A 9,076-nucleotide genomic window follows, 5' to 3' on the forward strand; every position below is an offset into this window, starting at 1 on the left:
CCTGAACTTTGGAGAGCTCCTTGGTCTTCATGGTGCCGCTTGCTTGGTGGTGCCCCTTGCTTAGTGGTGTTGCAGATTCTGGGGCCTTTCAGAACATGCGTATATACTGAGATCATGTGACAGATCATGTGACACTTAGATTGCACACAGGTGGACTTTATTTAACAAATTATGTGACTTCTGAAGGTAATTGGTTGCACCAGATCTTATTTAGGGGCTTCATAGCAAAGGGGTGAATACATATGCACACACCACTTTTCCGTTAGTTATTTTTTTCATTTCTCTTCACCAATTTGGACTATTTTGTGTATATCCATTACATGAAATCCAAATAAAAATCCATTTAAATTACAGGTTGTAATGCAACAAAATAGGAAAAACACCAAGGGGGATGAATACTTTTGCCAGGCACTGTATTTACCCTGGCTTACAGGCCAGTTCATTACTGAGGCTTCAAGTGGAAGAGGGAAGTCAATACAGTGAAGCAAAGACTCCACTGTGGTAGTTCTGATGTGCAGTATCACCATGACTCAAATAAACTCCAGTAACAAGCCCCTGGAACATTGCTGTAATGACAGGAAAAACAACATTATACAGTGCCTTTGGCATCCAGTTGTCTATAATGTATGAAGTGCTAGAGACAGTATGGCTGTGATGCTGACATATAGAACTTATATAAACTTTTCCCTCTAGCCTTTTGATATCGATATCTGCACTTTAATTATATATTTTTCTCATGACGCCAATACTCTTTGAAAGAAAAGATCTGCACAGAAAATCACAAGATTCCTAACCTTCAATGAATGTGAAGCTAGATGTGCACGTCTTCATCAATCTTTGTTGATGGAGGGAGGGGGGAGTTTGGTAAATTATCAATGCAAAACCAGTGTGATGAAAATACACCAGAAGGGATAGAAAATGAATTGAATGTTCTTTAAGGCTGAAACAACTACATCAGTTAGGTCTGTAGTTTCTTCATCAGTCATGTCTGTCTGACTTGAGTCTGCCTGCTTTTTTATAGGAACGCTCTATGGATTCCTCCAGGCTCTGTCAAGCTATCAAATATTTACATTGAGGCTCAAAAGCAGCCTATCTGCTGCCCTGTACAGGATGTTATTGAACCAGACCAGGATGGGACATGGGATGGGGCATGGCGTGGTGTGCATGGCGCTGGGACTCAGGCATATTGCTGTAGTTCAATTAAGACACATTTCTATTGGGGAAAGTAGCAACACACAATGCAGCAACATGTGCTTATATGTGGAACAACTGGGCTGGACAACCGTGGTCTTTTTCGACCAACATAGACCAGCATATACATTCTTTTTTTACTTCCTCAATAGATGGCGCATCTGTTAATTTCCTCTTCACTTCTCTTCCCTCTAGTTCCTTATACTGTCGCTATCTCTCTTGGCTCTATTCACTCGTTTGTCTATCTCTCTCTGCTCTCTCTAGGTCATTAAATTCTGATGGGGATGAGTGAAACCAATAATCCTTAGACCCCCACTGCCAAACATTGCCCGAAATCAATAGGTTTGAAGGTTGGTTGTTGGCACAGTGCATCATGCTGTTCAGATTCAATTAGTTTGGATTGTGTAAAACCATGCTGATTTCAAGGACATAGGTACTCTATCTGAAATAGCCTGACAAAGGAACATAACCGTGTCTCTCAATGTCAGGAAAGCTGAAGATGTACAGCTATAGATACACAAAATATACAAAAGTATGTGGTCACCCCTTCAAATTAGTGGATTTGGCTATTTAGCCACACCCGTTGCTAACAGGTGTATAAAATCGAGCACACAGCCACACAATCTCCACAGACAAACATTGGCAGTAGAATGGCCTTACTGAAGAGCTCACTGACTTTCAATGTGGCACCATTATAGGATGCCACCTTTCCAACAAGTCAGTTCGTCAAATGTCTGCCCTGCTAGAGCTGCCCGGTCAACTGTAAGTGCTAATATTGTGAAGTGGAGACGTCTAGGAGCAACAACGCTCAGCCGCAAGTGTTAGGCTACAAGCTCACAGAACGGGTCTGCCGGAGTGCTGAAGTGTGTAGGGCGCGTAAAAATCCTCTATCCTCAGTTGCAACTCTCACTACCGAGTTCCAAACTGCCTCTGGAAGCAACATCAGCACAATAACTGTTTGTCAGGAGCTTAATGAAAGGAGTTTCCATGGCCAAGCAGCCTGCACACAAGCCTAAAATCACCATGCGCAATGCCAAGCGTCAGCTGGAGTGGGGTAAAGCTAGCCGCCATTGGACTCTGGAGCAGTGGAAACGCCTTCTCTGGAGTGAGGAATCACGCTCACCATCTGGCAGTCCGACAGAGGAATCTGGGTTTGGCAGATGCCAGGAGAACGCTACCTGCCCCAATGCATAGTGCCAACTGTAAAGTTTGGTGGAGGAGGGAATAATGGTCTGGGGCTGGTTCGGCTAGGCCCCTTAGTTCCAGTGAAGGGAAATCTTAATGCTACAGCATACAATTACATTTTAGACCATTCTGTGCTTCCAATTTTGTGGCAACAGTTTTTTGGGAAGGCCCTTTCCTGTTTCAGTATATCAGTGCCCCCTGCACAAAGCGAGGTCCGTAAAGAAATCGTTTGTCGAGATCGGTGTGGAAGAATTTGACTGGCCTGCACAGAGCCCCTGACCTTAACCCCATCGAACACCTTTGGGATGAATTGGAATGCCGACTGCAGCCAGACCTAATCGCCGAAAAATCAGTGCCCGACCTCACTAATGCTCTTGTGGCTGAATGGAAGCAAGTCCCCGCAGCCATGTTCCAACATCTAGTGGAAAGCCTTCCCAGAAGAGTGGAGGCTGTTATAGCAGCAACGGGGGGACCAACTCCATATTAATGACCATGATTTTGGAATGAGATGTTCAAAGAGCAGGTGTCCACATACTTTTGGTCATGTAGTGTACATATGGAGGATCCAGCTATAGAGGATCCATGGTTTGTCAAGCCTTCTATAAGACTGAGAGCTTTGTTGCCGCTTGTTTAAGTAACCAAACACATTTTCAAAAACCACTCAGAAGTCCTCTGCTTGGCAGTATTGAACTCTCCTGATGCTCATTTCTCCCCATTGTGAGCCAGGGATAGAGAGAGTGCTGATGGTATACTCTATGTCTCTGTCTCTGTGTCTCCATCCAGTCGTCGGCCCCTGTCCCAGCTCTGCTGCCTCCACCAGGAGGTGTCACTCCATCTATAAGGGCTTCGCTCAGTGTCTGATGGCTCTGGGAGACAGCCTGACTGACAGTGCCCAGAAAGATGAGGACACACAGGAGATACACACCATCTGCAAGTAAGCATCCCCCCCACCCACCCACCCACACACACACACACACACACACTATAGCCCTACAGTCACTGACAGGTGAACCAAGAACTTTTATTATGAACTTACAGTATATACAAATCCCCTCATCTATATGTTATTTTTAAACACACACTCCAAAATGTGTAAATTGATAGAACACTGTGACCCATAATTTCATTACCATTGAACGATGGGCTTCACCAGATCTTTACCTCTATTTCATTCTCTCCGTCTCTCTCTTTCTTCCCGTGTTTGTGCCCTAGCTCTCTCTAACATCCTGACAGCACTTCCCATTTGCTGGAGGCATATTGGAGTGCCTAATTAAAGATTGAGGGTCTCTCTTTATCCATCTCCGCCTTCCATTCTATTTTTACATGCGTCTGTAATCAATCTTAATATTATGTCAAGGAATTTTTATAAAATTGAAGCTCATTTAAAAACTCTAAAATGCAATTTGGAGAACAGCAAAAATAAGCAAAATTGACTCCAGACATTATCAACTTGTTGCTGTAGCTTCATTGACCTCAGTCAATAGGGGACTTAACATTCTACAAACATATTAGCTGCTATGCTCTAGTTCAGCACCGGGGTTACACTCTAGTTTAGTTTCATATCAAGTCAAACAGCAGTTACCTAGCCAAAGTACAGCCATCTTTACCTCTGCATGTCGACTGAGCTCTCCGTAAAGCCAGCCAGCCATATAAACAGCCTTCCCTCCACTCCCAGGCGTCCGCATGGTCCCAAAGTCAGCCCTTATATTGCTAAACTGAATTTGTCTTTTTAATCGGGATTGGAATTATATTTCAAATTGTTGGTGTTGAGCTAGGGTATGACCCCTGGAAGATGCCTCTCCATGCATCACCCCATCAAGATCAACCCATTCCCAGACACATTGTTGCATCAATGTAGGAAGGTCCTGTCGGGAGTTGCTGTTCAGTATCCTATGGAGCTGGAGACACTTGGTATCTTCCCAGGGATATAGTGGTCATTACAATTATGTTATTATTTTGGTCATATTCCTTAAGGTACCAATAAAGGTACTAACCCTGCCATTCAGTAGAGCGTACTCTTACATATGTGTGTATACATACGTCTGGCATCGCGCGCACGATTGCACGCACGCATATACACACACATACACACACACACTCTTCCTAGGAATGTGGTCAAATCTATTAGGGACAAGTAGAAAGGCAGTATTTTCTCTCCTGGATAAAAAGTCTCAGATTTGCATCTAGGCCAAGGCTGCACCACTGTCAGTATTCTCTATGGAATGATAGGAGAGTTTACCGTGAGTATAGAATAAAAATGAAGGAAAATCTGTCGTTAGTAGAACAGGTAATGTCCTTGTTTCCCCGGGCCGTGATCTTGGTTTGTTTATGCATTAGTATGCAGTGTATGCTACAAGTGTTTAATCTAACACCTCAGCAATCCTTTATTATTTTATTCAGAAAGAGACTGCGGGCAGATATTGCAAACAAGCTGCCCTTCACCTGCTGTTACTCTGCTGTTTTCCACTGCACATGTGACTCTGGGACTTTGCAAGGCTGCATTTTACTTCCTCTTTGTTTCACCCATTCCCCTCAAGGTCTCCTGTGTGTGCGGTAAACATATGCCCCTAAGCCCCAACAGATGTGATGTTTAAGGGTTGAGTTTAGACTATGGGCCCATATCCAAATACAGTGCAAGTTTAGCCCGAACTTGTAACCAGGGAATGTGAATCTAAGGTGTTTATGAGTGGTGTTACGGGAAGATGTTGTGTTGGACCAATCTGCTTCTGCCTAATCTCCTCTTACAGACTTACACATAGTCCTTGCCATAGCAACAACATAACTAAAACCATGGTTTCCATGGGGGATATTTTACTCACAGATTAATAATGGATAGTGTCTTGAACAACATGGCTATTATAGAAAGATATGGACATATGTAACTCCAGAGCTACAGTGCATTCGGAATGTATTCAGACCCCTTGACTTTTTCCACATTTTGTTTTGTTACAGCCTTATTCTAAAATGGATTAAATAGTTTTCACCCCCTCATCAATCTACACACAATACCCATAATGTCAAAGCAAAAACAGGTTTTTTAGGAAATTATAGCAAATTTATTAAAAATATTAAAACTGAAATATAACATTTACGTAATTATTCAGACCCTTTACTCAGTACTTTGTTGAAGCACCTTTGGCAGCGATTTCAGCCTTGAGTCTTCTTGGGTATGACAGCTACAAGCGGCACACCTGTATTTGGGGAGTTTCTCCCATTCTTCTCTGCAGATCCTCTCCAAGCTCTATCAGGTTGGATGGGGAGTCGCCGCTGCACAGCTATTTTCAGGTGTCTCCAGAGATGTTAATCGGGTTCAAGTCCGGTCTCTGGCTGGGCCACTTCAAGGACATTGAGACTTGTCCCGAGCCACTCTGTGTTGTCTTGGCTGTGTGCTTAGGGTCGTTGTCCTGTTGGAAGGTGAACCTTCGCCCCTGTCTGAGGTCCTGAGCGCTCTGGAGCATGTTTTCATCAAGGATCTCCTCTGTACTTTGCTCCGTTCATCTTTCCCTCGATCCTGACTAGTCTCCCAGTCCCTACCGGGCTGAAAAACATCCCCACACAGCATGATGCTGCCACCACCATGCTTCACCGTAGGGATGGTGCCATGTTTCCTCCAGACGTGACACTGGCATTCAGGCCAAAAGAGTTCAATCTTGGTTTCATCAGACCAGATAATCTTGTTTTCATGGTCTGCAAGTCTTTAGGGTGCATTTTGGCAAACTCAAGCGGCTGTCATGTGCCTTTTACTGAGGAGTGGCTTCCGTCTGGCCACTCTACCATAAAGGCCTGATTGATGGAGTGCTGCGAGATGGTTATGGTTGTCCTTCTGGAAGGTTCTCCATCCCACAGAGGAACTCTGGAGCTCTGTCAGAGTGACAATTTTTGGTCACCTCCCCTGAACAAGGCCCTTCTCCCCCGTTGCTCAGATTTGGCCGGGCGGCCAGCTCTAGGGAAGAGTCTTGATGGTTCCAAACTTCTTCCTTTTAAGAATGATGGAGACCACTGTGTTCTTTGGAGACCTTCAATGTTGCAGACATTTTTTGGTGCCCTTCCCCAGATCTGTCCCTCGACACAATCCTGTCTCGGAGCTCTACGGACAATTCCTTCGACCTCATGGCTTGTTTTTTTGCTCTGACATGCACTGTCAACTGTGGGACCTTGTATAGACAGGTGTGTGTGCCTTTCCAAATCATGTCCAATCAATTGAATTTACCACAAGTGGACTCAATCAAGATGTAGAAACATCTCAAGGATGATGAATGGAAACAGGATGCACCTGAGCTCAATTTTGAGTCTCATAGCAAATAGTCTGAATATGTATATGTAAATAAGGTATTGATGTTGTTGTTGTTGTTTTTTTGGGGTGTGGGGGATTGTTTATTTAATATATTTTAGAATAAGGCTGTAACGCAACAAAATGTGGAAAAGTTTCAAAGGGGTCTGAATACTTTCCGAATGCACTGCATGTGACCACTCTCTGTTCCACCCCTACAGGTCCTGGGATGAGTTTCATGACTGTGCAAACGTGGCGATGGCCTGGTGTCCAGATGAGGCTTCTGCTGTCTGGGAGTCTCTCGCGACAGGAGTCCAAGAAGATGCAGTTTTCTGGAAACCTGTATGGACATGTGCTCCAGTCGTAACCCCAATCCAGCTGCCAACGCTGATGCCCTGAGCCCGTCCAACCAGGAAGAGATTAACCAGGAGTCTCTAAAAGCCACACGCCCACCGTCCAGGTCCCTGCCTCCTCCTTCTTGCTCCCCTCATGTCTGTCTTTTCTGCTGCTTTCTCCAGCCTATTTGACACGACCAGGGTGAAGGGCAGGGATGAACTCATAGAGGACATTGTACAAACAGAAGTAGTATCATGAAGTCACTCATATTTTTCTGTACTAAAAAGGAGAGTTGCATATACACTACCGTTCAAAAGTTTGGCGTCACTTAGAAATGTCCTTGTTTTCTAAAGAAAAGCAATTTTTTTGTCCTTTAAAATGTAACAACCAATTGATCAGAAATACAGTGTGACATTGTTAATGTTGTAAATAGATCTTGTAGCTGGAAACAGGTGATTTTTAATGGAATATCTACATAGGCTTACAGAGGCCCATTATTAGCAACCATCAGTCCTCTGTTCCAATGGCACGTTGTGTTTGCTAATCCAAGTTTATCATTTTAAAAGACCAATTGATCATTAGAAAACCAATTTGCAATTATGTTAGCACAGCTGAAAACTGTAATAAAACTGGCCTTCTTGAGACTAGTTGAGTATCTGGAGCGTCTGTCACAGTTCCCTCAGCCAGAACCCAGAAGCAGACCAGGACAAGGAGAGTTGAACGAAGGTGAGGGTTTATTCAGATACAAAAAGGTGCAGAATAATCCAGGGACAGAGCGGGCGGCGTGGATGAGTAGTTGGGGGTGCAGTTCTAGGTCCAGTGATGGCTCGGCAGCCGCCGACCATCAGGCAGAGGTGGGGTGAAGGTTCCCGACGTGTGACTGCAGATGGGACAAAAACGGAGGTAAGGAAACAATAACCCAACAAAGTACAAAACAACAAAACTCACGTTAGATACTCTAAACTGATACTCAGAACACCTACTGTTCATGGCAACGATCCGGCAGGAACTGGATGTTTGGCCAGAGCCTAAGAAGGGTGATGATGAGACCAGTGTGCAGATTGCTGACGGGATGCAGGTGTGGAAAACAAGAGAGCTCCCCGGAGCGTTCGAACCCTCGGGGGAAACTGGAAACTACGAACCGTAACACTAGTCACCAGACAGGACCCGACTCAGACTGCCGGGATCGTTGCAGTACCCTCCGGACGAACGCCACCGGGCGGATCCCGGAGCGCCAGGATGGAGGCGGTAGAATCCCGCTGATGAGGTCAGCATCTAGGACCTGTCGCCGCGGAATCCAACTCCTCTCTTCAGGACCATACCCCTCCCAGTCCACGAGGTACTGGAAACCCGGCCCCGCCGTCTGGAATCCATGATGCGACGCACCGTGTAGGCAGGACCACCTCCGATCATCCGAGGAGGAGGAGGAGGGGGCGGAGGAGGCAACAGAGGACTGAGGAAGACAGGCTTGAGGCAGAGACATGAAAGGTGGGATGGACTCTGAGCGTCCTCGGTAGTTTGAGTCGAACTGCCACCGGATTGATCACCTTCTCCACCACAAACGGACCAACTGAACTCGGTAACAACTTCCTGGACTCAGTCCGTAACGGAAGATCCCGTGTGGCCACCAAACCCTATCTCCGATGGTATAGGTGGGAGCGAGATCCGCGACATTCGCCTGGAGCTGATACCGGTCCGAACCTCTAAGGAGTGCCTTTCTGGCCCGATGCCAGGTCCGGTTAACAGCGAATATGGGCCTGAACAGAAGGCACTGAGAGCTCCTTCTCCCTGAGAAGGGAACAGGGGAGGTTGGTAGCCATACAGGCACTGGAAGGAGACATCCCAGTGGCAGATGTAGGGAGAGTATTGTGGGCATACTCAACCCAAGGCAACTGAGAGGCCCAGGAGGTGGGGTTGGAAGAGACCAGACAGCGTAGCGTGGATTCCATCTTCTGGTTGGCTCTCTCCGCCTGACCATTGGATTGGGGGTGAAAACCAGATGTGAGACTGACTGTAGCTCAATGGCCAAACAGAAGGACTTCAGACAGCAGAGGTAAACTGAGGGCCACGGTCGGAAACGATATCACTGGGCAA

At 45.8% G+C, this 9,076-nt stretch overlaps 1 pseudogene; it reads left to right on the forward strand.

Moving 5' to 3' along the window:
- Nucleotides 1–3,131: 3,131 nt before the first annotated feature.
- Nucleotides 3,132–7,137, forward strand: LOC123490835 (annotated as a pseudogene).
- The last annotated feature ends 1,939 nt before the right edge of the window (nucleotides 7,138–9,076 follow it).

The sequence above is a fragment of the Coregonus clupeaformis genome, unplaced genomic scaffold, assembly GCF_020615455.1.
Source record: "Coregonus clupeaformis isolate EN_2021a unplaced genomic scaffold, ASM2061545v1 scaf5014, whole genome shotgun sequence".
Taxonomy (NCBI): domain Eukaryota; kingdom Metazoa; phylum Chordata; class Actinopteri; order Salmoniformes; family Salmonidae; genus Coregonus; species Coregonus clupeaformis.